At 48.2% G+C, this 24090-nt stretch overlaps 68 pseudogenes; all 68 read left to right on the top strand.

Moving 5' to 3' along the window:
• Positions 1-165: 165 nt before the first annotated feature.
• On the top strand, positions 166-341 carry LOC143760029 (U2 spliceosomal RNA; annotated as a pseudogene).
• A 177-nt stretch (positions 342-518) lies between these two features.
• Positions 519-697, top strand: LOC143762671 (U2 spliceosomal RNA; annotated as a pseudogene).
• Positions 698-871: 174 nt separating this feature from the next.
• Positions 872-1047, top strand: LOC143760205 (U2 spliceosomal RNA; annotated as a pseudogene).
• Positions 1048-1224: 177 nt separating this feature from the next.
• On the top strand, positions 1225-1404 carry LOC143760142 (U2 spliceosomal RNA; annotated as a pseudogene).
• Positions 1405-1577: 173 nt separating this feature from the next.
• On the top strand, positions 1578-1753 carry LOC143762777 (U2 spliceosomal RNA; annotated as a pseudogene).
• A 177-nt stretch (positions 1754-1930) lies between these two features.
• On the top strand, positions 1931-2106 carry LOC143761076 (U2 spliceosomal RNA; annotated as a pseudogene).
• A 177-nt stretch (positions 2107-2283) lies between these two features.
• Positions 2284-2459, top strand: LOC143760678 (U2 spliceosomal RNA; annotated as a pseudogene).
• Positions 2460-2636: 177 nt separating this feature from the next.
• LOC143761513 (U2 spliceosomal RNA) lies at positions 2637-2812 on the top strand (annotated as a pseudogene).
• A 177-nt stretch (positions 2813-2989) lies between these two features.
• LOC143818709 (U2 spliceosomal RNA) lies at positions 2990-3165 on the top strand (annotated as a pseudogene).
• A 177-nt stretch (positions 3166-3342) lies between these two features.
• On the top strand, positions 3343-3518 carry LOC143761075 (U2 spliceosomal RNA; annotated as a pseudogene).
• A 177-nt stretch (positions 3519-3695) lies between these two features.
• On the top strand, positions 3696-3871 carry LOC143762931 (U2 spliceosomal RNA; annotated as a pseudogene).
• A 177-nt stretch (positions 3872-4048) lies between these two features.
• LOC143818707 (U2 spliceosomal RNA) lies at positions 4049-4224 on the top strand (annotated as a pseudogene).
• Positions 4225-4401: 177 nt separating this feature from the next.
• Positions 4402-4577, top strand: LOC143761074 (U2 spliceosomal RNA; annotated as a pseudogene).
• A 177-nt stretch (positions 4578-4754) lies between these two features.
• Positions 4755-4930, top strand: LOC143762920 (U2 spliceosomal RNA; annotated as a pseudogene).
• A 177-nt stretch (positions 4931-5107) lies between these two features.
• On the top strand, positions 5108-5283 carry LOC143762001 (U2 spliceosomal RNA; annotated as a pseudogene).
• A 177-nt stretch (positions 5284-5460) lies between these two features.
• On the top strand, positions 5461-5636 carry LOC143760335 (U2 spliceosomal RNA; annotated as a pseudogene).
• A 177-nt stretch (positions 5637-5813) lies between these two features.
• Positions 5814-5989, top strand: LOC143818788 (U2 spliceosomal RNA; annotated as a pseudogene).
• A 176-nt stretch (positions 5990-6165) lies between these two features.
• On the top strand, positions 6166-6341 carry LOC143763113 (U2 spliceosomal RNA; annotated as a pseudogene).
• A 177-nt stretch (positions 6342-6518) lies between these two features.
• Positions 6519-6694, top strand: LOC143761502 (U2 spliceosomal RNA; annotated as a pseudogene).
• Positions 6695-6871: 177 nt separating this feature from the next.
• LOC143818706 (U2 spliceosomal RNA) lies at positions 6872-7047 on the top strand (annotated as a pseudogene).
• A 177-nt stretch (positions 7048-7224) lies between these two features.
• LOC143761073 (U2 spliceosomal RNA) lies at positions 7225-7400 on the top strand (annotated as a pseudogene).
• A 177-nt stretch (positions 7401-7577) lies between these two features.
• LOC143761873 (U2 spliceosomal RNA) lies at positions 7578-7753 on the top strand (annotated as a pseudogene).
• Positions 7754-7930: 177 nt separating this feature from the next.
• LOC143761072 (U2 spliceosomal RNA) lies at positions 7931-8106 on the top strand (annotated as a pseudogene).
• A 177-nt stretch (positions 8107-8283) lies between these two features.
• LOC143762974 (U2 spliceosomal RNA) lies at positions 8284-8459 on the top strand (annotated as a pseudogene).
• Positions 8460-8636: 177 nt separating this feature from the next.
• On the top strand, positions 8637-8812 carry LOC143762136 (U2 spliceosomal RNA; annotated as a pseudogene).
• Positions 8813-8989: 177 nt separating this feature from the next.
• On the top strand, positions 8990-9165 carry LOC143762736 (U2 spliceosomal RNA; annotated as a pseudogene).
• Positions 9166-9342: 177 nt separating this feature from the next.
• Positions 9343-9518, top strand: LOC143761071 (U2 spliceosomal RNA; annotated as a pseudogene).
• A 177-nt stretch (positions 9519-9695) lies between these two features.
• LOC143760676 (U2 spliceosomal RNA) lies at positions 9696-9871 on the top strand (annotated as a pseudogene).
• A 177-nt stretch (positions 9872-10048) lies between these two features.
• LOC143761490 (U2 spliceosomal RNA) lies at positions 10049-10224 on the top strand (annotated as a pseudogene).
• A 177-nt stretch (positions 10225-10401) lies between these two features.
• LOC143818705 (U2 spliceosomal RNA) lies at positions 10402-10577 on the top strand (annotated as a pseudogene).
• Positions 10578-10754: 177 nt separating this feature from the next.
• On the top strand, positions 10755-10930 carry LOC143761070 (U2 spliceosomal RNA; annotated as a pseudogene).
• A 177-nt stretch (positions 10931-11107) lies between these two features.
• Positions 11108-11283, top strand: LOC143762909 (U2 spliceosomal RNA; annotated as a pseudogene).
• A 177-nt stretch (positions 11284-11460) lies between these two features.
• Positions 11461-11636, top strand: LOC143818704 (U2 spliceosomal RNA; annotated as a pseudogene).
• Positions 11637-11813: 177 nt separating this feature from the next.
• Positions 11814-11989, top strand: LOC143761068 (U2 spliceosomal RNA; annotated as a pseudogene).
• Positions 11990-12166: 177 nt separating this feature from the next.
• Positions 12167-12342, top strand: LOC143762898 (U2 spliceosomal RNA; annotated as a pseudogene).
• A 177-nt stretch (positions 12343-12519) lies between these two features.
• LOC143762000 (U2 spliceosomal RNA) lies at positions 12520-12695 on the top strand (annotated as a pseudogene).
• A 177-nt stretch (positions 12696-12872) lies between these two features.
• Positions 12873-13048, top strand: LOC143760334 (U2 spliceosomal RNA; annotated as a pseudogene).
• Positions 13049-13225: 177 nt separating this feature from the next.
• Positions 13226-13401, top strand: LOC143818787 (U2 spliceosomal RNA; annotated as a pseudogene).
• Positions 13402-13577: 176 nt separating this feature from the next.
• On the top strand, positions 13578-13753 carry LOC143763112 (U2 spliceosomal RNA; annotated as a pseudogene).
• Positions 13754-13930: 177 nt separating this feature from the next.
• Positions 13931-14106, top strand: LOC143761479 (U2 spliceosomal RNA; annotated as a pseudogene).
• Positions 14107-14283: 177 nt separating this feature from the next.
• Positions 14284-14459, top strand: LOC143818703 (U2 spliceosomal RNA; annotated as a pseudogene).
• Positions 14460-14636: 177 nt separating this feature from the next.
• Positions 14637-14812, top strand: LOC143761066 (U2 spliceosomal RNA; annotated as a pseudogene).
• Positions 14813-14989: 177 nt separating this feature from the next.
• Positions 14990-15165, top strand: LOC143761872 (U2 spliceosomal RNA; annotated as a pseudogene).
• Positions 15166-15342: 177 nt separating this feature from the next.
• Positions 15343-15518, top strand: LOC143762135 (U2 spliceosomal RNA; annotated as a pseudogene).
• Positions 15519-15695: 177 nt separating this feature from the next.
• On the top strand, positions 15696-15871 carry LOC143762735 (U2 spliceosomal RNA; annotated as a pseudogene).
• Positions 15872-16048: 177 nt separating this feature from the next.
• On the top strand, positions 16049-16225 carry LOC143761508 (U2 spliceosomal RNA; annotated as a pseudogene).
• A 176-nt stretch (positions 16226-16401) lies between these two features.
• On the top strand, positions 16402-16577 carry LOC143760028 (U2 spliceosomal RNA; annotated as a pseudogene).
• Positions 16578-16754: 177 nt separating this feature from the next.
• LOC143762669 (U2 spliceosomal RNA) lies at positions 16755-16933 on the top strand (annotated as a pseudogene).
• Positions 16934-17107: 174 nt separating this feature from the next.
• Positions 17108-17283, top strand: LOC143760204 (U2 spliceosomal RNA; annotated as a pseudogene).
• Positions 17284-17460: 177 nt separating this feature from the next.
• Positions 17461-17638, top strand: LOC143760523 (U2 spliceosomal RNA; annotated as a pseudogene).
• A 175-nt stretch (positions 17639-17813) lies between these two features.
• LOC143762776 (U2 spliceosomal RNA) lies at positions 17814-17989 on the top strand (annotated as a pseudogene).
• Positions 17990-18166: 177 nt separating this feature from the next.
• Positions 18167-18342, top strand: LOC143761065 (U2 spliceosomal RNA; annotated as a pseudogene).
• Positions 18343-18519: 177 nt separating this feature from the next.
• On the top strand, positions 18520-18695 carry LOC143759739 (U2 spliceosomal RNA; annotated as a pseudogene).
• A 177-nt stretch (positions 18696-18872) lies between these two features.
• On the top strand, positions 18873-19048 carry LOC143761064 (U2 spliceosomal RNA; annotated as a pseudogene).
• A 177-nt stretch (positions 19049-19225) lies between these two features.
• LOC143759738 (U2 spliceosomal RNA) lies at positions 19226-19401 on the top strand (annotated as a pseudogene).
• A 177-nt stretch (positions 19402-19578) lies between these two features.
• LOC143761063 (U2 spliceosomal RNA) lies at positions 19579-19754 on the top strand (annotated as a pseudogene).
• A 177-nt stretch (positions 19755-19931) lies between these two features.
• Positions 19932-20109, top strand: LOC143759523 (U2 spliceosomal RNA; annotated as a pseudogene).
• A 175-nt stretch (positions 20110-20284) lies between these two features.
• Positions 20285-20460, top strand: LOC143762775 (U2 spliceosomal RNA; annotated as a pseudogene).
• A 177-nt stretch (positions 20461-20637) lies between these two features.
• Positions 20638-20813, top strand: LOC143761062 (U2 spliceosomal RNA; annotated as a pseudogene).
• A 177-nt stretch (positions 20814-20990) lies between these two features.
• On the top strand, positions 20991-21166 carry LOC143759736 (U2 spliceosomal RNA; annotated as a pseudogene).
• Positions 21167-21343: 177 nt separating this feature from the next.
• LOC143761060 (U2 spliceosomal RNA) lies at positions 21344-21519 on the top strand (annotated as a pseudogene).
• A 177-nt stretch (positions 21520-21696) lies between these two features.
• Positions 21697-21872, top strand: LOC143759735 (U2 spliceosomal RNA; annotated as a pseudogene).
• Positions 21873-22049: 177 nt separating this feature from the next.
• Positions 22050-22227, top strand: LOC143759521 (U2 spliceosomal RNA; annotated as a pseudogene).
• A 175-nt stretch (positions 22228-22402) lies between these two features.
• On the top strand, positions 22403-22578 carry LOC143761999 (U2 spliceosomal RNA; annotated as a pseudogene).
• Positions 22579-22755: 177 nt separating this feature from the next.
• Positions 22756-22931, top strand: LOC143761059 (U2 spliceosomal RNA; annotated as a pseudogene).
• A 177-nt stretch (positions 22932-23108) lies between these two features.
• Positions 23109-23284, top strand: LOC143761058 (U2 spliceosomal RNA; annotated as a pseudogene).
• Positions 23285-23461: 177 nt separating this feature from the next.
• On the top strand, positions 23462-23637 carry LOC143759734 (U2 spliceosomal RNA; annotated as a pseudogene).
• A 177-nt stretch (positions 23638-23814) lies between these two features.
• LOC143761057 (U2 spliceosomal RNA) lies at positions 23815-23990 on the top strand (annotated as a pseudogene).
• The last annotated feature ends 100 nt before the right edge of the window (positions 23991-24090 follow it).

Below are 24090 nucleotides of genomic sequence, written 5' to 3'. Positions count from 1 at the left end.
ACGTGTTGTGCACAGCTTGAACACACGCACACCGCAGAACTGTCATCTACAGAACTTCCAGAGTTTCTGGAAAATGTCTTCCCTGCGGCAATCTTTTGCTATGTCTCCACAGTGGGTTTCGGTTGTAGGCCTTGGTGCGGCCCAAGTGGCACACCATTTCTGATCATCGCTTCTCGGCCAAATGGCTCAAGATCAAGCGTAGTGTCTGTTCTTATCTGATACGTCCCCTATTTGGGGACCATATATTAAATGGATTTTTGGAATAGGGAGCTGGAAATGGAGCTTGCTTTGTCGCACGGAACCTTCACGTGCTGTCACAATGGGGATGGAGGGTGTGGTTATGCAGATTCAAAACGCGTTGTGCACAGCTTGAACACACGCACACCGCAGAACTGTCATCTACAGAGCTTCCAGAGTTTCTGGAAAATGTCTTCCCTGCGGCAATCTTTTGCTATGTCTCCAGAGTGGGTTTCAGTTGTAGGCCTTGGGGCGGCCCAAGTGGCAAACCATTTCTGATCATCGCTTCTCGGCCAAATGGCTCAAGATCAAGCGTAGTGTCTGTTCTTCTCGGATACGTCCCCTATTTGGGGACCATATATTAAATGGATTTTTGGAATAGGGAGCTGGAAATGGAGCTTGCTTTGTCACACGGAACCTTCACGTGCTGTCACAATGGGGATGGAGGGTGTGATTATGCAGATTCAAAACGCGTTGTGCACAGCTTGAACACACGCACACCGCAGAACTGTCATCGACAAAGCTTCCAGAGTTTCTGGAAAATGTCTTCCCTGCGGCAATCTTTTGCTATGTCTCCACAGTGGGTTTCGGTTGTAGGCCTTGGTGCGGCCCAAGTGGCAAACCATTTCTGATCATCGTTTCTCGGCCAAATGGCTCAAGATCAAGCGTAGTGTCTGTTCTTATCTGATACGTCCCCTATTTGGGGACCATATATTAAATAGATTTTTGGAATAGGGAGCTGGAAATGGAGCTTGCTTTGTCGCACAGAACCTTCACGTGCTGTCACAATGAGGATGGAGGGTGTGGTTATGCAGATTCAAAATGCGTTGTGCACAGCTTGAACACACGCACACCGCAGAACTGTCATCTACAGAGCTTCCAGGGTTTCTGGAAAATGTCTTCCCTGCGGCAATCTTTTGCTATGTCTCCACAGTGGGTTACGGTTGTAGGCCTTGGTGAGGCCTAAGTGGCAAACCATTTCTGATCATCGCTTCTCGGCCAAATGGCTCAAGATCAAGCGTAGTGTCTGTTCTTATCTGATACGTCCCCTATTTGGGGACCATATATTAAATGGATTTTTGGAAAACGGAGCTGGAAATGGAGCTTGCTTCGTCAGACGGAACCTACACATGCTGTCACAATGGGGATGGAGGGTGTGGTTATGCAGATTCAAAACGCGTTGTGCACAGCTTGAACACACGCACACCGCAGAACTGTCATCGACAGAGCTTCCAGAGTTTCTGGAAAATGTCTTCCCTGCGGCAATCTTTTGCTATGTCTCCACAGTGGGTTTCGGTTGTAGGCCTTGGTGCGGCCCAAGTGGCAAACCATTTCTGATCATCGCTTCTTGGCCAAATGGCTCAAGATCAAGCGTAGTGTCTGCTCTTATCTGATATGTCCCCTATTTGGGGACCATATATTAAATAGATTTTTGGAATAGGGAGCTGGAAATGGAGCATGCTTTGTCGCACGGAACCTTCACGTGCTGTCACAATGGGGATGGAGGGTGTGGTTATGCAGATTCAAAACGCGTTGTGCACAGCTTGAACACACGCACACCGCAGAACTATCATCTACAGAACCTCCAGAGTTTCTGGAAAATGTCTTCCCTGCGGCAATCTTTTGCTATGTCTCCACAGTGGGTTTCGGTTGTAGGCCTTGGTGCGGCCCAAGTGGCAAACCATTTCTGATCATCGCTTCTCGGCCAAATGGCTCAAGATCAAGCGTAGTGTCTGTTCTTATCTGATACGTCCCCTATTTGGGGACCATATATTAAATGGATTTTTGGAATAGGGAGCTGGAAATGGAGCTTGCTTTGTCACACGGAACCTTCACGTGCTGTCACAATGGGGATGGAGGGTGTGGTTATGCAGATTCAAAACGCGTTGTGCACAGCTTGAACACACGCACACTGCAGAACTGTCATCGACAGAGCTTCCAGAGTTTCTGGAAAATGTCTTCCCTGCGGCAATCTTTTGCTATGTCTCCACAGTGGGTTTCGGTTGTAGGCCTTGGTGCGGCCCAAGTGGCAAACCATTTCTGATCATCGCTTCTCGGCCAAATGGCTCAAGATCAAGCGTAGTGTCTGTTCTTATCTGATACGTCCCCTATTTGGGGACCATATATTAAATAGATTTTTGGAATAGGGAGCTGGAAATGGAGCTTGCTTTGTCACACGGAACCTTCACGTGCTGTCACAATGGGGATGGAGGGTGTGGTTATGCAGATTCAAAACGCATTGTGCACTGCTTGAACACACGCACACCGCAGAACTGTCATCTACAGAGCTTCCAGAGTTTTTGGAAAATGTCTTCCCTGCGGCAATCTTTTGCTATGTCTCCACAGTGGGTTTCGGTTGTAGGCCTTGGTGCAGCCCAAGTGGCAAACCATTTCTGATCATCGCTTCTCGGCCAAATGGCTCAAGATCAAGTGTAGTGTCTGTTCTTATCTGATACGTCCCCTATTTGGGGACCATATATTAAATAGATTTTTGGAATAGGGAGCTGGAAATGGAGCTTGCTTTGTCGCACGGAACCTTCACGTGCTGTCACAATGGGGATGGAGGGTGTGGTTATGCAGATTCAAAACGCGTTGTGCACAGCTTGAACACACGCACACCGCAGAACTGTCATCTACAGAGCTTCCAGAGTTTCTGGAAAATGTCTTCCCTGCGGCAATCTTTTGCTATGTCTCCACAGTGGGTTTCGGTTGTAGGCCTTGGTGTGGCCCAAGTGGCAAACCATTTCTGATCATCGCTTCTCGGCCAAATGGCTCAAGATCAAGCGTAGTGTCTGTTCTTATCTGATACGTCCCCTATTTGGGGACCATATATTAAATGGATTTTTGGAATAGGGAGCTGGAAATGGAGCTTGCTTCGTCGCACGGAACCTTCACGTGCTGTCACAATGGGGATGGAGGGTGTGGTTATGCAGATTCAAAACGCGTTGTGCACAGCTTGAACACACGCACACCGCAGAACTGTCATCTACAGAGCTTCCAGAGTTTCTGGAAAATGTCTTCCCTGCGGCAATCTTTTGCTATGTCTCCACAGTGGGTTTCGGTTGTAGGCCTTGGTGCGGCCCAAGTGGCAAACCATTTCTGATCATCGCTTCTCGGCCAAATGGCTCAAGATCAAGCGTAGTGTCTGTTCTTATCTGATACGTCCCCTATTTGGGGACCATATATTAAATGGATTTTTGGAATAGGGAGCTGGAAATGGAGCTTGCTTTGTCACACGGAACCTTCACGTGCTGTCACAATGGGGATGGAGGGTGTGGTTATGCAGATTCAAAACGCGTTGTGCACAGCTTGAACACACGCACACCGCAGAACTATCATCTACAGAACTTCCAGAGTTTCTGGAAAATGTCTTCCCTGCGGCAATCTTTTGCTATGTCTCCACAGTGGGTTTCGGTTGTAGGCCTTGGTGCGGCCCAAGTGGCAAACCATTTCTGATCATCGCTTCTCGGCCAAATGGCTCAAGATCAAGCGTAGTGTCTGTTCTTATCTGATACGTCCCCTATTTGGGGACCATATATTAAATAGATTTTTGGAATAGGGAGCTGGAAATGGAGCTTGCTTTGTCGCACGGAACCTTCATGTGCTGTCACAATGGGGATGGAGGGTGTGGTTTTGCAGATTCAAAACGCGTTGTGCACAGCTTGAACACACGCACACCGCAGAACTGTCATCGACAGAGCTTCCAGAGTTTCTGGAAAATGTCTTCCCTGCGGCAATCTTTTGCTATGTCTCCACAGTGGGTTTCGGTTGTAGGCCTTGGTGTGGCCCAAGTGGCAAACCATTTCTGATCATCGCTTCTCGGCCAAATGGCTCAAGATCAAGCGTAGTGTCTGTTCTTATCTGATACGTCCCCTATTTGGGGACCATATATTAAATGGATTTTTGGAATAGGGAGCTGGAAATGGAGCTTGCTTCGTCGCACGGAACCTTCACGTGCTGTCACAATGGGGATGGAGGGTGTGGTTATGCAGATTCAAAACGCGTTGTGCACAGCTTGAACACACGCACACCGCAGAACTGTCATCTACAGAGCTTCCAGAGTTTCTGGAAAATGTCTTCCCTGCGGCAATCTTTTGCTATGTCTCCACAGTGGGTTTCGGTTGTAGGCCTTGGTGCGGCCCAAGTGGCAAACCATTTCTGATCATCGCTTCTCGGCCAAATGGCTCAAGATCAAGCGTAGTGTCTGTTCTTATCTGATACGTCCCCTATTTGGGGACCATATATTAAATGGATTTTTGGAATAGGGAGCTGGAAATGGAGCTTGCTTTGTCACACGGAACCTTCACGTGCTGTCACAATGGGGATGGAGGGTGTGGTTATGCAGATTCAAAACGCGTTGTGCACAGCTTGAACACACGCACACCGCAGAACTATCATCTACAGAACTTCCAGAGTTTCTGGAAAATGTCTTCCCTGCGGCAATCTTTTGCTATGTCTCCACAGTGGGTTTCGGTTGTAGGCCTTGGTGCGGCCCAAGTGGCAAACCATTTCTGATCATCGCTTCTCGGCCAAATGGCTCAAGATCAAGCGTAGTGTCTGTTCTTATCTGATACGTCCCCTATTTGGGGACCATATATTAAATAGATTTTTGGAATAGGGAGCTGGAAATGGAGCTTGCTTTGTCGCACGGAACCTTCATGTGCTGTCACAATGGGGATGGAGGGTGTGGTTTTGCAGATTCAAAACGCGTTGTGCACAGCTTGAACACACGCACACCGCAGAACTGTCATCGACAGAGCTTCCAGAGTTTCTGGAAAATGTCTTCCCTGCGGCAATCTTTTGCTATGTCTCCACAGTGGGTTTCGGTTGTAGGCCTTGGTGCGGCCCAAGTGGCAAACCATTTCTGATCATCGCTTCTTGGCCAAATGGCTCAAGATCAAGCGTAGTGTCTGCTCTTATCTGATATGTCCCCTATTTGGGGACCATATATTAAATAGATTTTTGGAATAGGGAGCTGGAAATGGAGCTTGCTTTGTCGCACGGAACCTTCACGTGCTGTCACAATGGGGATGGAGGGTGTGGTTATGCAGATTCAAAACGCGTTGTGCACAGCTTGAACACACGCACACCGCAGAACTATCATCTACAGAACTTCCAGAGTTTCTGGAAAATGTCTTCCCTGCGGCAATCTTTTGCTATGTCTCCACAGTGGGTTTCGGTTGTAGGCCTTGGTGCGGCCCAAGTGGCAAACCATTTCTGATCATCGCTTCTCGGCCAAATGGCTCAAGATCAAGCGTAGTGTCTGTTCTTATCTGATACGTCCCCTATTTGGGGACCATATATTAAATAGATTTTTGGAATAGGGAGTTGGAAATGGAGCTTGCTTTGTCGCACGGAACCTTCACGTGCTGTCACAATGGGGATGGAGGGTGTGGTTATGCAGATTCAAAACGCGTTGTGCACAGCTTGAACACACGTACACCGCAGAACTATCATCTACAGAACTTCCAGAGTTTCTGGAAAATGTCTTCCCTGCGGCAATCTTTTGCTATGTCTCCACAGTGGGTTTCGGTTGTAGGCCTTGGTGCGGCCCAAGTGGCAAACCATTTCTGATCATCGCTTCTCGGCCAAATGGCTCAAGATCAAGCGTAGTGTCTGTTCTTATCTGATACGTCCCCTATTTGGGGACCATATATTAAATAGATTTTTGGAATAGGGAGCTGGAAATGGAGCTTGCTTTGTCGCACGGAACCTTCATGTGCTGTCACAATGGGGATGGAGGGTGTGGTATGCAGATTCAAAACGCGTTGTGCACAGCTTGAACACACGCACACCGCAGAACTGTCATCGACAGAGCTTCCAGAGTTTCTGGAAAATGTCTTCCCTGCAGCAATCTTTTGCTATGTCTCCACAGTGGGTTTCGGTTTTAGGCCTTGGTGCGGCCCAAGTGGCAACCCATTTCTGATCATCGCTTCTCGGCCAAATGGCTCAAGTTTAAGCGTAGTGTCTGTTCTTATCTGATACGTCCCCTATTTGGGGACCATATATTAAATGGATTTTTGGAATAGGGAGCTGGAAATGGAGCTTGCTTTGTCACACGGAACCTTCACGTGCTGTCACAATGGGGATGGAGGGTGTGGTTATGCAGATTCAAAACGCGTTGTGCACAGCTTGAACACACGCACACCGCAGAACTGTCATCTACAGAGCTTCCAGAGTTTTTGGAAAATGTCTTCCCTGCGGCAATCTTTTGCTATGTCTCCACAGTGGGTTTCGGTTGTAGGCCTTGGTGCGGCCCAAGTGGCAAACCATTTCTGATCATCGCTTCTCGGCCAAATGGCTCAAGATCAAGTGTAGTGTCTGTTCTTATCTGATACGTCCCCTATTTGGGGACCATATATTAAATAGATTTTTGGAATAGGGAGCTGGAAATGGAGCTTGCTTTGTCGCACGGAACCTTCACGTGCTGTCACAATGGGGATGGAGGGTGTGGTTATGCAGATTCAAAACGCGTTGTGCACAGCTTGAACACACGCACACAGCAGAACTGTCATCTACAGAGCTTCCAGAGTTTCTGGAAAATGTCTTCCCTGCGGCAATCTTTTGCTCTGTCTCCACAGTGGGTTTCGGTTGTAGGCCTTGGTGTGGCCCAAGTGGCAAACCATTTCTGATCATCGCTTCTCGGCCAAATGGCTCAAGATCAAGCGTAGTGTCTGTTCTTATCTGATACGTCCCCTATTTGGGGACCATATATTAAATGGATTTTTGGAATAGGGAGCTGGAAATGGAGCTTGCTTCGTCGCACGGAACCTTCACGTGCTGTCACAATGGGGATGGAGGGTGTGGTTATGCAGATTCAAAACGCGTTGTGCACAGCTTGAACACACGCACACCACAGAACTGTCATCGACAGAGCTTCCAGAGTTTCTGGAAAATGTCTTCCCTGCGGCAATCTTTTGCTATGTCTCCACAGTGGGTTTCGGTTGTAGGCCTTGGTGCGGCCCAAGTGGCAAACCATTTCTGATCATCGCTTCTCGGCCAAATGGCTCAAGATCAAGCGTAGTGTCTGTTCTTATCTGATACGTCCCCTATTTGGGGACCATATATTAAATGGATTTTTGGAATAGGGAGCTGGAAATGGAGCTTGCTTTGTCACACGGAACCTTCACGTGCTGTCACAATGGGGATGGAGGGTGTGGTTATGCAGATTCGAAACGCGTTGTGCACAGCTTGAACACACGCACACCGCAGAACTGTCATCTACAGAGCTTCCAGAGTTTCTGGAAAATGTCTTCCCTGCGGCAATCTTTTGCTAAGTCTCCACAGTGGGTTTCGGTTGTAGGCCTTGGTGCGGCCCAAGTGGCAAACCATTTCTGATCATCGCTTCTCGGCCAAATGGCTCAAGATCAAGCGTAGAGTCTGTTCTTATCTGATACGTCCCCTATTTGGGGACCATATATTAAATGGATTTTTGGAATAGGATGCTGGAAATGGAGCTTGCTTTGTCGCACGGAACCTTCACGTGCTGTCACAATGGGGATGGAGGGTGTGGTTATGCAGATTCAAAACGCGTTGTGCACAGCTTGAACACACGCACACCACAGAACTGTCATCGACAGAGCTTCCAGAGTTTCTGGAAAATGTCTTCCCTGCGGCAATCTTTTGCTATGTCTCCACAGTGGGTTTCGGTTGTAGGCCTTGGTGCGGCCCAAGTGGCAAACCATTTCTGATCATCGCTTCTCGGCCAAATGGCTCAAGATCAAGCGTAGTGTCTGTTCTTATCTGATACGTCCCCTATTTGGGGACCATATATTAAATGGATTTTTGGAATAGGGAGCTGGAAATGGAGCTTGCTTTGTCACACGGAACCTTCACGTGCTGTCACAATGGGGATGGAGGGTGTGGTTATGCAGATTCGAAACGCGTTGTGCACAGCTTGAACACACGCACACCGCAGAACTGTCATCTACAGAGCTTCCAGAGTTTCTGGAAAATGTCTTCCCTGCGGCAATCTTTTGCTAAGTCTCCACAGTGGGTTTCGGTTGTAGGCCTTGGTGCGGCCCAAGTGGCAAACCATTTCTGATCATCGCTTCTCGGCCAAATGGCTCAAGATCAAGCGTAGAGTCTGTTATTATCTGATACGTCCCCTATTTGGGGACCATATATTAAATGGATTTTTGGAATAGGATGCTGGAAATGGAGCTTGCTTTGTCGCACGGAACCTTCACGTGCTGTCACAATGGGGATGGAGGGTGTGGTTATGCAGATTCAAAACGCGTTGTGCACAGCTTGAACACACGCACACCGCAGAACTGTCATCTACAGAGCTTCCAGAGTTTCTGGAAAATGTCTTCCCTGCGGCAATCTTTTGCTATGTCTCCACAGTGGGTTTCGGTTGTAGGCCTTGGTGCGGCCCAAATGGCAAACCATTTCTGATCATCGCTTCTCGGCCAAATGGCTCAAGATCAAGCGTAGAGTCTGTTCTTATCTGATACGTCCCCTATTTGGGGACCATATATTAAATGGATTTTTGGAATAGGGAGCTGGCAATGGAGCTTGCTTTGTCGCACGGAACCTTCACGTGCTGTCACAATGGGGATGGAGGGTGTGGTTATGCAGATTCGAAACGCGTTGTATACAGCTTGAACACACGCACACCGCAGAACTGTCATCTACAGAGCTTCCAAAGTTTCTGGAAAATGTCTTCCCTGCGGCAATCTTTTGCTATGTCTCCACAGTGGGTTTCGGTTGTAGGCCTTGGTGCGGCCCAAGTGGCAAACCATTTCTGATCATCGCTTCTCGGCCAAATGGCTCAAGATCAAGCGTAGAGTCTGTTCTTATCTGATACATCCCCTATTTGGGGACCATATATTAAATGGATTTTTGGAATAGGGAGCTGGAAATGGAGCTTGCTTTGTCGCACGGAACCTTCACGTGCTGTCACAATGGGGATGGAGGGTGTGGTTATGCAGATTCAAAACGCGTTGTGCACAGCTTGAACACACGCACACCGCAGAACTGTCATCTACAGAGCTTCCAGAGTTTCTGGAAAATGTCTTCCCTGCGGCAATCTTTTGCTATGTCTCCACAGTGGGTTTCGGTTGTAGGCCTTGGTGCGGCCCAAGTGGCAAACCATTTCTGATCATCGCTTCTCGGCCAAATGGCTCAAGATCAAGCGTAGTGTCTGTTCTTATCTGATACGTCCCCTATTTGGGGACCATATATTAAATGGATTTTTGGAATAGGGAGCTGGAAATGGAGCTTGCTTTGTCACACGGAACCTTCACGTGCTGTCACAATGGGGATGGAGGGTGTGGTTATGCAGATTCAAAACGCGTTGTGCACAGCTTGAACACACGCACACTGCAGAACTGTCATCGACAGAGCTTCCAGAGTTTCTGGAAAATGTCTTCCCTGCGGCAATCTTTTGCTATGTCTCCACAGTGGGTTTCGGTTGTAGGCCTTGGTGCGGCCCAAGTGGCAAACCATTTCTGATCATCGCTTCTCGGCCAAATGGCTCAAGATCAAGCGTAGTGTCTGTTCTTATCTGATACGTCCCCTATTTGGGGACCATATATTAAATAGATTTTTGGAATAGGGAGCTGGAAATGGAGCTTGCTTTGTCACACGGAACCTTCACGTGCTGTCACAATGGGGATGGAGGGTGTGGTTATGCAGATTCAAAACGCATTGTGCACTGCTTGAACACACGCACACCGCAGAACTGTCATCTACAGAGCTTCCAGAGTTTTTGGAAAATGTCTTCCCTGCGGCAATCTTTTGCTATGTCTCCACAGTGGGTTTCGGTTGTAGGCCTTGGTGCGGCCCAAGTGGCAAACCATTTCTGATCATCGCTTCTCGGCCAAATGGCTCAAGATCAAGTGTAGTGTCTGTTCTTATCTGATACGTCCCCTATTTGGGGACCATATATTAAATAGATTTTTGGAATAGGGAGCTGGAAATGGAGCTTGCTTTGTCGCACGGAACCTTCACGTGCTGTCACAATGGGGATGGAGGGTGTGGTTATGCAGATTCAAAACGCGTTGTGCACAGCTTGAACACACGCACACCGCAGAACTGTCATCTACAGAGCTTCCAGAGTTTCTGGAAAATGTCTTCCCTGCGGCAATCTTTTGCTATGTCTCCACAGTGGGTTTCGGTTGTAGGCCTTGGTGTGGCCCAAGTGGCAAACCATTTCTGATCATCGCTTCTCGGCCAAATGGCTCAAGATCAAGCGTAGTGTCTGTTCTTATCTGATACGTCCCCTATTTGGGGACCATATATTAAATGGATTTTTGGAATAGGGAGCTGGAAATGGAGCTTGCTTCGTCGCACGGAACCTTCACGTGCTGTCACAATGGGGATGGAGGGTGTGGTTATGCAGATTCAAAACGCGTTGTGCACAGCTTGAACACACGCACACCGCAGAACTGTCATCTACAGAGCTTCCAGAGTTTCTGGAAAATGTCTTCCCTGCGGCAATCTTTTGCTATGTCTCCACAGTGGGTTTCGGTTGTAGGCCTTGGTGCGGCCCAAGTGGCAAACCATTTCTGATCATCGCTTCTCGGCCAAATGGCTCAAGATCAAGCGTAGTGTCTGTTCTTATCTGATACGTCCCCTATTTGGGGACCATATATTAAATGGATTTTTGGAATAGGGAGCTGGAAATGGAGCTTGCTTTGTCACACGGAACCTTCACGTGCTGTCACAATGGGGATGGAGGGTGTGGTTATGCAGATTCAAAACGCGTTGTGCACAGCTTGAACACACGCACACCGCAGAACTATCATCTACAGAACTTCCAGAGTTTCTGGAAAATGTCTTCCCTGCGGCAATCTTTTGCTATGTCTCCACAGTGGGTTTCGGTTGTAGGCCTTGGTGCGGCCCAAGTGGCAAACCATTTCTGATCATCGCTTCTCGGCCAAATGGCTCAAGATCAAGCGTAGTGTCTGTTCTTATCTGATACGTCCCCTATTTGGGGACCATATATTAAATAGATTTTTGGAATAGGGAGCTGGAAATGGAGCTTGCTTTGTCGCACGGAACCTTCATGTGCTGTCACAATGGGGATGGAGGGTGTGGTTTTGCAGATTCAAAACGCGTTGTGCACAGCTTGAACACACGCACACCGCAGAACTGTCATCGACAGAGCTTCCAGAGTTTCTGGAAAATGTCTTCCCTGCGGCAATCTTTTGCTATGTCTCCACAGTGGGTTTCGGTTGTAGGCCTTGGTGTGGCCCAAGTGGCAAACCATTTCTGATCATCGCTTCTCGGCCAAATGGCTCAAGATCAAGCGTAGTGTCTGTTCTTATCTGATACGTCCCCTATTTGGGGACCATATATTAAATGGATTTTTGGAATAGGGAGCTGGAAATGGAGCTTGCTTCGTCGCACGGAACCTTCACGTGCTGTCACAATGGGGATGGAGGGTGTGGTTATGCAGATTCAAAACGCGTTGTGCACAGCTTGAACACACGCACACCGCAGAACTGTCATCTACAGAGCTTCCAGAGTTTCTGGAAAATGTCTTCCCTGCGGCAATCTTTTGCTATGTCTCCACAGTGGGTTTCGGTTGTAGGCCTTGGTGCGGCCCAAGTGGCAAACCATTTCTGATCATCGCTTCTCGGCCAAATGGCTCAAGATCAAGCGTAGTGTCTGTTCTTATCTGATACGTCCCCTATTTGGGGACCATATATTAAATGGATTTTTGGAATAGGGAGCTGGAAATGGAGCTTGCTTTGTCACACGGAACCTTCACGTGCTGTCACAATGGGGATGGAGGGTGTGGTTATGCAGATTCAAAACGCGTTGTGCACAGCTTGAACACACGCACACCGCAGAACTATCATCTACAGAACTTCCAGAGTTTCTGGAAAATGTCTTCCCTGCGGCAATCTTTTGCTATGTCTCCACAGTGGGTTTCGGTTGTAGGCCTTGGTGCGGCCCAAGTGGCAAACCATTTCTGATCATCGCTTCTCGGCCAAATGGCTCAAGATCAAGCGTAGTGTCTGTTCTTATCTGATACGTCCCCTATTTGGGGACCATATATTAAATAGATTTTTGGAATAGGGAGCTGGAAATGGAGCTTGCTTTGTCGCACGGAACCTTCATGTGCTGTCACAATGGGGATGGAGGGTGTGGTTTTGCAGATTCAAAACGCGTTGTGCACAGCTTGAACACACGCACACCGCAGAACTGTCATCGACAGAGCTTCCAGAGTTTCTGGAAAATGTCTTCCCTGCGGCAATCTTTTGCTATGTCTCCACAGTGGGTTTCGGTTGTAGGCCTTGGTGCGGCCCAAGTGGCAAACCATTTCTGATCATCGCTTCTTGGCCAAATGGCTCAAGATCAAGCGTAGTGTCTGCTCTTATCTGATATGTCCCCTATTTGGGGACCATATATTAAATAGATTTTTGGAATAGGGAGCTGGAAATGGAGCTTGCTTTGTCGCACGGAACCTTCACGTGCTGTCACAATGGGGATGGAGGGTGTGGTTATGCAGATTCAAAACGCGTTGTGCACAGCTTGAACACACGCACACCGCAGAACTATCATCTACAGAACTTCCAGAGTTTCTGGAAAATGTCTTCCCTGCGGCAATCTTTTGCTATGTCTCCACAGTGGGTTTCGGTTGTAGGCCTTGGTGCGGCCCAAGTGGCAAACCATTTCTGATCATCGCTTCTCGGCCAAATGGCTCAAGATCAAGCGTAGTGTCTGTTCTTATCTGATACGTCCCCTATTTGGGGACCATATATTAAATAGATTTTTGGAATAGGGAGTTGGAAATGGAGCTTGCTTTGTCGCACGGAACCTTCACGTGCTGTCACAATGGGGATGGAGGGTGTGGTTATGCAGATTCAAAACGCGTTGTGCACAGCTTGAACACACGTACACCGCAGAACTATCATCTACAGAACTTCCAGAGTTTCTGGAAAATGTCTTCCCTGCGGCAATCTTTTGCTATGTCTCCACAGTGGGTTTCGGTTGTAGGCCTTGGTGCGGCCCAAGTGGCAAACCATTTCTGATCATCGCTTCTCGGCCAAATGGCTCAAGATCAAGCGTAGTGTCTGTTCTTATCTGATACGTCCCCTATTTGGGGACCATATATTAAATAGATTTTTGGAATAGGGAGCTGGAAATGGAGCTTGCTTTGTCGCACGGAACCTTCATGTGCTGTCACAATGGGGATGGAGGGTGTGGTATGCAGATTCAAAACGCGTTGTGCACAGCTTGAACACACGCACACCGCAGAACTGTCATCGACAGAGCTTCCAGAGTTTCTGGAAAATGTCTTCCCTGCAGCAATCTTTTGCTATGTCTCCACAGTGGGTTTCGGTTTTAGGCCTTGGTGCGGCCCAAGTGGCAACCCATTTCTGATCATCGCTTCTCGGCCAAATGGCTCAAGTTTAAGCGTAGTGTCTGTTCTTATCTGATACGTCCCCTATTTGGGGACCATATATTAAATGGATTTTTGGAATAGGGAGCTGGAAATGGAGCTTGCTTTGTCACACGGAACCTTCACGTGCTGTCACAATGGGGATGGAGGGTGTGGTTATGCAGATTCAAAACGCGTTGTGCACAGCTTGAACACACGCACACCGCAGAACTGTCATCTACAGAGCTTCCAGAGTTTTTGGAAAATGTCTTCCCTGCGGCAATCTTTTGCTATGTCTCCACAGTGGGTTTCGGTTGTAGGCCTTGGTGCGGCCCAAGTGGCAAACCATTTCTGATCATCGCTTCTCGGCCAAATGGCTCAAGATCAAGTGTAGTGTCTGTTCTTATCTGATACGTCCCCTATTTGGGGACCATATATTAAATAGATTTTTGGAATAGGGAGCTGGAAATGGAGCTTGCTTTGTCGCACGGAACCTTCACGTGCTGTCACAATGGGGATGGAGGGTGTGGTTATGCAGATTCAAAACGCGTTGTGCACAGCTTGAACACACGCACACAGCAGAACTGTCATCTACAGAGCTTCCAGAGTTTCTGGAAAATGTCTTCCCTGCGGCAATCTTTTGCTATGTCTCCACAGTGGGTTTCGGTTGTAGGCCTTGGTGTGGCCCAAGTGGCAAACCATTTCTGATCATCGCTTCTCGGCCAAATGGCTCAAGATCAAGCGTAGTGTCTGTTCTTATCTGATACGTCCCCTATTTGGGGACCATATATTAAATGGATTTTTGGAATAGGGAGCTGGAAATGGAGCTTGCTTCGTCGCACGGAACCTTCACGTGCTGTCACAATGGGGATGGAGGGTGTGGTTATGCAGATTCAAAACGCGTTGTGCACAGCTTGAACACACGCACACCACAGAACTGTCATCGACAGAGCTTCCAGAGTTTCTGGAAAATGTCTTCCCTGCGGCAATCTTTTGCTATGTCTCCACAGTGGGTTTCGGTTGTAGGCCTTGGTGCGGCCCAAGTGGCAAACCATTTCTGATCATCGCTTCTCGGCCAAATGGCTCAAGATCAAGCGTAGTGTCTGTTCTTATCTGATACGTCCCCTATTTGGGGACCATATATTAAATGGATTTTTGGAATAGGGAGCTGGAAATGGAGCTTGCTTTGTCACACGGAACCTTCACGTGCTGTCACAATGGGGATGGAGGGTGTGGTTATGCAGATTCGAAACGCGTTGTGCACAGCTTGAACACACGCACACCGCAGAACTGTCATCTACAGAGCTTCCAGAGTTTCTGGAAAATGTCTTCCCTGCGGCAATCTTTTGCTAAGTCTCCACAGTGGGTTTCGGTTGTAGGCCTTGGTGCGGCCCAAGTGGCAAACCATTTCTGATCATCGCTTCTCGGCCAAATGGCTCAAGATCAAGCGTAGAGTCTGTTCTTATCTGATACGTCCCCTATTTGGGGACCATATATTAAATGGATTTTTGGAATAGGATGCTGGAAATGGAGCTTGCTTTGTCGCACGGAACCTTCACGTGCTGTCACAATGGGGATGGAGGGTGTGGTTATGCAGATTCAAAACGCGTTGTGCACAGCTTGAACACACGCACACCGCAGAACTGTCATCTACAGAGCTTCCAGAGTTTCTGGAAAATGTCTTCCCTGCGGCAATCTTTTGCTATGTCTCCACAGTGGGTTTCGGTTGTAGGCCTTGGTGCGGCCCAAATGGCAAACCATTTCTGATCATCGCTTCTCGGCCAAATGGCTCAAGATCAAGCGTAGAGTCTGTTCTTATCTGATACGTCCCCTATTTGGGGACCATATATTAAATGGATTTTTGGAATAGGGAGCTGGCAATGGAGCTTGCTTTGTCGCACGGAACCTTCACGTGCTGTCACAATGGGGATGGAGGGTGTGGTTATGCAGATTCGAAACGCGTTGTATACAGCTTGAACACACGCACACCGCAGAACTGTCATCTACAGAGCTTCCAAAGTTTCTGGAAAATGTCTTCCCTGCGGCAATCTTTTGCTATGTCTCCACAGTGGGTTTCGGTTGTAGGCCTTGGTGCGGCCCAAGTGGCAAACCATTTCTGATCATCGCTTCTCGGCCAAATGGCTCAAGATCAAGCGTAGAGTCTGTTCTTATCTGATACATCCCCTATTTGGGGACCATATATTAAATGGATTTTTGGAATAGGGAGCTGGAAATGGAGCTTGCTTTGTCGCACGGAACCTTCACGTGCTGTCACAATGGGGATGGAGGGTGTGGTTATGCAGATTCAAAACGCGTTGTGCACAGCTTGAACACACGCACACCGCAGAACTGTCATCTACAGAGCTTCCAGAGTTTCTGGAAAATGTCTTCCCTGCGGCAATCTTTTGCTATGTCTCCACAGTGGGTTTCGGTTGTAGGCCTTGGTGCGGCCCAAGTGGCAAACCATTTCTGATCATCGCTTCTCGGCCAAATGGCTCAAGATCAAGCGTAGTGTCTGTTCTTATCTGATACGTACCCTATTTGGGGACCATATATTAAATAGATTTTTGGAATAGGGAACTGGAAATGGAGCTTGCTTTGTCGCACGGAACCTTCACTTGCTGTCACAATGGGGATGGAAGGTGTGGTTATGCAGATTCAAAACGCGTTGTGCACAGCTTGAACACACGCACACCGCAGAACTGTCATCTACAGAACTTCCAGAGTTTCTGGAAAATGTCTTCCCTGCGGCAATCTTTTGCTATGTCTCCACAGTGGGTTTCGGTTGTAGGCCTTGGTGCGGCCCAAGTGGCACACCATTTCTGATCATCGCTTCTCGGCCAAATGGCTCAAGATCAAGCGTAGTGTCTGTTCTTATCTGATACGTCCCCTATTTGGGGACCATATATTAAATGGATTTTTGGAATAGGGAGCTGGAAATGGAGCTTGCTTTGTCGCACGGAACCTTCACGTGCTGTCACAATGGGGATGGAGGGTGTGGTTATGCAGATTCAAAACGCGTTGTGCACAGCTTGAACACACGCACACCGCAGAACTGTCATCTACAGAGCTTCCAGAGTTTCTGGAAAATGTCTTCCCTGCGGCAATCTTTTGCTATGTCTCCACAGTGGGTTTCAGTTGTAGGCCTTGGGGCGGCCCAAGTGGCAAACCATTTCTGATCATCGCTTCTCGGCCAAATGGCTCAAGATCAAGCGTAGTGTCTGTTCTTCTCGGATACGTCCCCTATTTGGGGACCATATATTAAATGGATTTTTGGAATAGGGAGCTGGAAATGGAGCTTGCTTTGTCACACGGAACCTTCACGTGCTGTCACAATGGGGATGGAGGGTGTGATTATGCAGATTCAAAACGCGTTGTGCACAGCTTGAACACACGCACACCGCAGAACTGTCATCGACAAAGCTTCCAGAGTTTCTGGAAAATGTCTTCCCTGCGGCAATCTTTTGCTATGTCTCCACAGTGGGTTTCGGTTGTAGGCCTTGGTGCGGCCCAAGTGGCAAACCATTTCTGATCATCGTTTCTCGGCCAAATGGCTCAAGATCAAGCGTAGTGTCTGTTCTTATCTGATACGTCCCCTATTTGGGGACCATATATTAAATAGATTTTTGGAATAGGGAGCTGGAAATGGAGCTTGCTTTGTCGCACAGAACCTTCACGTGCTGTCACAATGAGGATGGAGGGTGTGGTTATGCAGATTCAAAATGCGTTGTGCACAGCTTGAACACACGCACACCGCAGAACTGTCATCTACAGAGCTTCCAGGGTTTCTGGAAAATGTCTTCCCTGCGGCAATCTTTTGCTATGTCTCCACAGTGGGTTACGGTTGTAGGCCTTGGTGAGGCCTAAGTGGCAAACCATTTCTGATCATCGCTTCTCTGCCAAATGGCTCAAGATCAAGCGTAGTGTCTGTTCTTATCTGATACGTCCCCTATTTGGGGACCATATATTAAATGGATTTTTGGAAAACGGAGCTGGAAATGGAGCTTGCTTCGTCGGACGGAACCTTCACATGCTGTCACAATGGGGATGGAGGGTGTGGTTATGCAGATTCAAAACGCGTTGTGCACAGCTTGAACACACGCACACCGCAGAACTGTCATCGACAGAGCTTCCAGAGTTTCTGGAAAATGTCTTCCCTGCGGCAATCTTTTGCTATGTCTCCACAGTGGGTTTCGGTTGTAGGCCTTGGTGCGGCCCAAGTGGCAAACCATTTCTGATCATCGCTTCTTGGCCAAATGGCTCAAGATCAAGCGTAGTGTCTGCTCTTATCTGATATGTCCCCTATTTGGGGACCATATATTAAATAGATTTTTGGAATAGGGAGCTGGAAATGGAGCATGCTTTGTCGCACGGAACCTTCACGTGCTGTCACAATGGGGATGGAGGGTGTGGTTATGCAGATTCAAAACGCGTTGTGCACAGCTTGAACACACGCACACCGCAGAACTATCATCTACAGAACCTCCAGAGTTTCTGGAAAATGTCTTCCCTGCGGCAATCTTGTGCTATGTCTCCACAGTGGGTTTCGGTTGTAGGCCTTGGTGCGGCCCAAGTGGCAAACCATTTCTGATCATCGCTTCTCGGCCAAATGGCTCAAGATCAAGCGTAGTGTCTGTTCTTATCTGATACGTCCCCTATTTGGGGACCATATATTAAATGGATTTTTGGAATAGGGAGCTGGAAATGGAGCTTGCTTTGTCACACGGAACCTTCACGTGCTGTCACAATGGGGATGGAGGGTGTGGTTATGCAGATTCAAAACGCGTTGTGCACAGCTTGAACACACGCACACTGCAGAACTGTCATCGACAGAGCTTCCAGAGTTTCTGGAAAATGTCTTCCCTGCGGCAATCTTTTGCTATGTCTCCACAGTGGGTTTCGGTTGTAGGCCTTGGTGCGGCCCAAGTGGCAAACCATTTCTGATCATCGCTTCTCGGCCAAATGGCTCAAGATCAAGCGTAGTGTCTGTTCTTATCTGATACGTCCCCTATTTGGGGACCATATATTAAATAGATTTTTGGAATAGGGAGCTGGAAATGGAGCTTGCTTTGTCGCACGGAACCTTCACGTGCTGTCACAATGGGGATGGAGGGTGTGGTTATGCAGATTCAAAACGCGTTGTGCACAGCTTGAACACACGCACACCGCAGAACTGTCATCGACAGAGCTTCCAGAGTTTCTGGAAAATGTCTTCCCTGCGGCAATCTTTTGCTATGTCTCCACAGTGGGTTTCGGTTTTAGGCCTTGGTGCGGCCCAAGTGGCAAACCATTTCTGATCATCGCTTCTCGGCCAAATGGCTCAAGATCAAGCGTAGTGTCTGTTCTTATCTGATACGTCCCCTATTTGGGGACCATATATTAAATGGATTTTTGGAATAGGGAGCTGGAAATGGAGCTTGCTTTGTCACACGGAACCTTCACGTGCTGTCACAATGGGGATGGAGGGTGTGGTTATGCAGATTCAAAACGCGTTGTGCACAGCTTGAACACACGCACACTGCAGAACTGTCATCGACAGAGCTTCCAGAGTTTCTGGAAAATGTCTTCCCTGCGGCAATCTTTTGCTATGTCTCCACAGTGGGTTTCGGTTGTAGGCCTTGGTGCGGCCCAAGTGGCAAACCAATTCTGATCATCGCTTCTCGGCCAAATGGCTCAAGATCAAGCGTAGTGTCTGTTCTTATCTGATACGTCCCCTATTTGGGGACCATATATTAAATAGATTTTTGGAATAGGGAGCTGGAAATGGAGCTTGCTTTGTCGCACGGAACCTTCACGTGCTGTCACAATGGGGATGGAGGGTGTGGTTATGCAGATTCAAAACGCGTTGTGCACAGCTTGAACACACGCACACCGCAGAACTGTCATCGACAGAGCTTCCAGAGTTTCTGGAAAATGTCTTCCCTGCGGCAATCTTTTGCTATGTCTCCACAGTGGGTTTCGGTTTTAGGCCTTGGTGCGGCCCAAGTGGCAAACCATTTCTGATCATCGCTTCTCGGCCAAATGGCTCAAGATCAAGCGTAGTGTCTGTTCTTATCTGATACGTCCCCTATTTGGGGACCATATATTAAATGGATTTTTGGAATAGGGAGCTGGAAATGGAGCTTGCTTTGTCACACGGAACCTTCACGTGCTGTCACAATGGGGATGGAGGGTGTGGTTATGCAGATTCAAAACGCGTTGTGCACAGCTTGAACACACGCACACCGCAGAACTGTCATCTACAGAGCTTCCAGAGTTTTTGGAAAATGTCTTCCCTGCGGCAATCTTTTGCTATGTCTCCACAGTGGGTTTCGGTTGTAGGCCTTGGTGCGGCCCAAGTGGCAAACCATTTCTGATCATCGCTTCTCGGCCAAATGGCTCAAGATCAAGCGTAGTGTCTGTTCTTATCTGATACGTCCCCTATTTGGGGACCATATATTAAATGGATTTTTGGAAAACGGAGCTGGAAATGGAGCTTGCTTCGTCGGACGGAACCTTCACATGCTGTCACAATGGGGATGGAGGGTGTGGTTATGCAGATTCAAAACGCGTTGTGCACAGCTTGAACACACGCACACCGCAGAACTGTCATCGACAGAGCTTCCAGAGTTTCTGGAAAATGTCTTCCCTGCGGCAATCTTTTGCTATGTCTCCACAGTGGGTTTCGGTTGTAGGCCTTGGTGCGGCCCAAGTGGCAAACCATTTCTGATCATCGCTTCTTGGCCAAATGGCTCAAGATCAAGCGTAGTGTCTGCTCTTATCTGATATGTCCCCTATTTGGGGACCATATATTAAATAGATTTTTGGAATAGGGAGCTGGAAATGGAGCATGCTTTGTCGCACGGAACCTTCACGTGCTGTCACAATGGGGATGGAGGGTGTGGTTATGCAGATTCAAAACGCGTTGTGCACAGCTTGAACACACGCACACCGCAGAACTATCATCTACAGAACCTCCAGAGTTTCTGGAAAATGTCTTCCCTGCGGCAATCTTGTGCTATGTCTCCACAGTGGGTTTCGGTTGTAGGCCTTGGTGCGGCCCAAGTGGCAAACCATTTCTGATCATCGCTTCTCGGCCAAATGGCTCAAGATCAAGCGTAGTGTCTGTTCTTATCTGATACGTCCCCTATTTGGGGACCATATATTAAATGGATTTTTGGAATAGGGAGCTGGAAATGGAGCTTGCTTTGTCACACGGAACCTTCACGTGCTGTCACAATGGGGATGGAGGGTGTGGTTATGCAGATTCAAAACGCGTTGTGCACAGCTTGAACACACGCACACTGCAGAACTGTCATCGACAGAGCTTCCAGAGTTTCTGGAAAATGTCTTCCCTGCGGCAATCTTTTGCTATGTCTCCACAGTGGGTTTCGGTTGTAGGCCTTGGTGCGGCCCAAGTGGCAAACCATTTCTGATCATCGCTTCTCGGCCAAATGGCTCAAGATCAAGCGTAGTGTCTGTTCTTATCTGATACGTCCCCTATTTGGGGACCATATATTAAATAGATTTTTGGAATAGGGAGCTGGAAATGGAGCTTGCTTTGTCGCACGGAACCTTCACGTGCTGTCACAATGGGGATGGAGGGTGTGGTTATGCAGATTCAAAACGCGTTGTGCACAGCTTGAACACACGCACACCGCAGAACTGTCATCGACAGAGCTTCCAGAGTTTCTGGAAAATGTCTTCCCTGCGGCAATCTTTTGCTATGTCTCCACAGTGGGTTTCGGTTTTAGGCCTTGGTGCGGCCCAAGTGGCAAACCATTTCTGATCATCGCTTCTCGGCCAAATGGCTCAAGATCAAGCGTAGTGTCTGTTCTTATCTGATACGTCCCCTATTTGGGGACCATATATTAAATGGATTTTTGGAATAGGGAGCTGGAAATGGAGCTTGCTTTGTCACACGGAACCTTCACGTGCTGTCACAATGGGGATGGAGGGTGTGGTTATGCAGATTCAAAACGCGTTGTGCACAGCTTGAACACACGCACACCGCAGAACTGTCATCTACAGAGCTTCCAGAGTTTTTGGAAAATGTCTTCCCTGCGGCAATCTTTTGCTATGTCTCCACAGTGGGTTTCGGTTGTAGGCCTTGGTGCGGCCCAAGTGGCAAACCATTTCTGATCATCGCTTCTCGGCCAAATGGCTCAAGATCAAGCGTAGTGTCTGTTCTTATCTGATACGTCCCCTATTTGGGGACCATATATTAAATAGATTTTTGGAATAGGGAGCTGGAAATGGAGCTTGCTTTGTCGCACGGAACCTTCACGTGCTGTCACAATGGGGATGGAGGGTGTGGTTATGCAGATTCAAAACGCGTTGTGCACAGCTTGAACACACGCACACCGCAGAACTGTCATCGACAGAGCTTCCAGAGTTTCTGGAAAATGTCTTCCCTGCGGCAATCTTTTGCTATGTCTCCACAGTGGGTTTCGGTTTTAGGCCTTGGTGCGGCCCAAGTGGCAAACCATTTCTGATCATCGCTTCTCGGCCAAATGGCTCAAGATCAAGCGTAGTGTCTGTTCTTATCTGATACGTCCCCTATTTGGGGACCATATATTAAATGGATTTTTGGAAAACGGAGCTGGAAATGGAGCTTGCTTCGTCGGACGGAACCTTCACATGCTGTCACAATGGGGATGGAGGGTGTGGTTATGCAGATTCAAAACGCGTTGTGCACAGCTTGAACACACGCACACCGCAGAACTGTCATCGACAGAGCTTCCAGAGTTTCTGGAAAATGTCTTCCCTGCGGCAATCTTTTGCTATGTCTCCACAGTGGGTTTCGGTTGTAGGCCTTGGTGCGGCCCAAGTGGCAAACCATTTCTGATCATCGCTTCTTGGCCAAATGGCTCAAGATCAAGCGTAGTGTCTGCTCTTATCTGATATGTCCCCTATTTGGGGACCATATATTAAATAGATTTTTGGAATAGGGAGCTGGAAATGGAGCTTGCTTTGTCGCACGGAACCTTCACGTGCTGTCACAATGGGGATGGAGGGTGTGGTTATGCAGATTCAAAACGCGTTGTGCACAGCTTGAACACACGCACACCGCAGAACTATCATCTACAGAACTTCCAGAGTTTCTGGAAAATGTCTTCCCTGCGGCAATCTTTTGCTATGTCTCCACAGTGGGTTTCGGTTGTAGGCCTTGGTGCGGCCCAAGTGGCAAACCATTTCTGATCATCGCTTCTCGGCCAAATGGCTCAAGATCAAGCGTAGTGTCTGTTCTTATCTGATACGTCCCCTATTTGGGGACCATATATTAAATGGATTTTTGGAATAGGGAGCTGGAAATGGAGCTTGCTTTGTCACACGGAACCTTCACGTGCTGTCACAATGGGGATGGAGGGTGTGGTTATGCAGATTCAAAACGCGTTGTGCACAGCTTGAACACACGCACACCGCAGAACTATCATCTACAGAACTTCCAGAGTTTCTGGAAAATGTCTTCCCTGCGGCAATCTTTTGCTATGTCTCCACAGTGGGTTTCGGTTGTAGGCCTTGGTGCGGCCCAAGTGGCAAACCATTTCTGATCATCGCTTCTCGGCCAAATGGCTCAAGATCAAGCGTAGTGTCTGTTCTTATCTGATACGTCCCCTATTTGGGGACCATATATTAAATGGATTTTTGGAATAGGGAGCTGGAAATGGAGCTTGCTTTGTCACACGGAACCTTCACGTGCTGTCACAATGGGGATGGAGGGTGTGGTTATGCAGATTCAAAACGCGTTGTGCACAGCTTGAACACACGCACACTGCAGAACTGTCATCGACAGAGCTTCCAGAGTTTCTGGAAAATGTCTTCCCTGCGGCAATCTTTTGCTATGTCTCCACAGTGGGTTTCGGTTGTAGGCCTTGGTGCGGCCCAAGTGGCAAACCATTTCTGATCATCGCTTCTCGGCCAAATGGCTCAAGATCAAGCGTAGTGTCTGTTCTTATCTGATACGTCCCCTATTTGGGGACCATATATTAAATAGATTTTTGGAATAGGGAGCTGGAAATGGAGCTTGCTTTGTCGCACGGAACCTTCACGTGCTGTCACAATGGGGATGGAGGGTGTGGTTATGCAGATTCAAAACGCGTTGTGCACAGCTTGAACACACGCACACCGCAGAACTGTCATCGACAGAGCATCCAGAGTTTCTGGAAAATGTCTTCCCTGCGGCAATCTTTTGCTATGTCTCCACAGTGGGTTTCGGTTTTAGGCCTTGGTGCGGCCCAAGTGGCAAACCATTTCTGATCATCGCTTCTCGGCCAAATGGCTCAAGATCAAGCGTAGTGTCTGTTCTTATCTGATACGTCCCCTATTTGGGGACCATATATTAAATGGATTTTTGGAATAGGGAGCTGGAAATGGAGCTTGCTTTGTCACACGGAACCTTCACGTGCTGTCACAATGGGGATGGAGGGTGTGGTTATGCAGATTCAAAACGTGTTGTGCACAGCTTGAACACACGCACACCGCAGAACTGTCATCTACAGAGCTTCCCGAGTTTTTGGAAAATGTCTTCCCTGCGG

Source organism: Ranitomeya variabilis, chromosome 3, assembly GCF_051348905.1.
Source record: "Ranitomeya variabilis isolate aRanVar5 chromosome 3, aRanVar5.hap1, whole genome shotgun sequence".
Taxonomy (NCBI): Eukaryota; Metazoa; Chordata; class Amphibia; order Anura; family Dendrobatidae; genus Ranitomeya; species Ranitomeya variabilis.
This window is presented reverse-complemented; position numbering and strand designations above follow the sequence as displayed.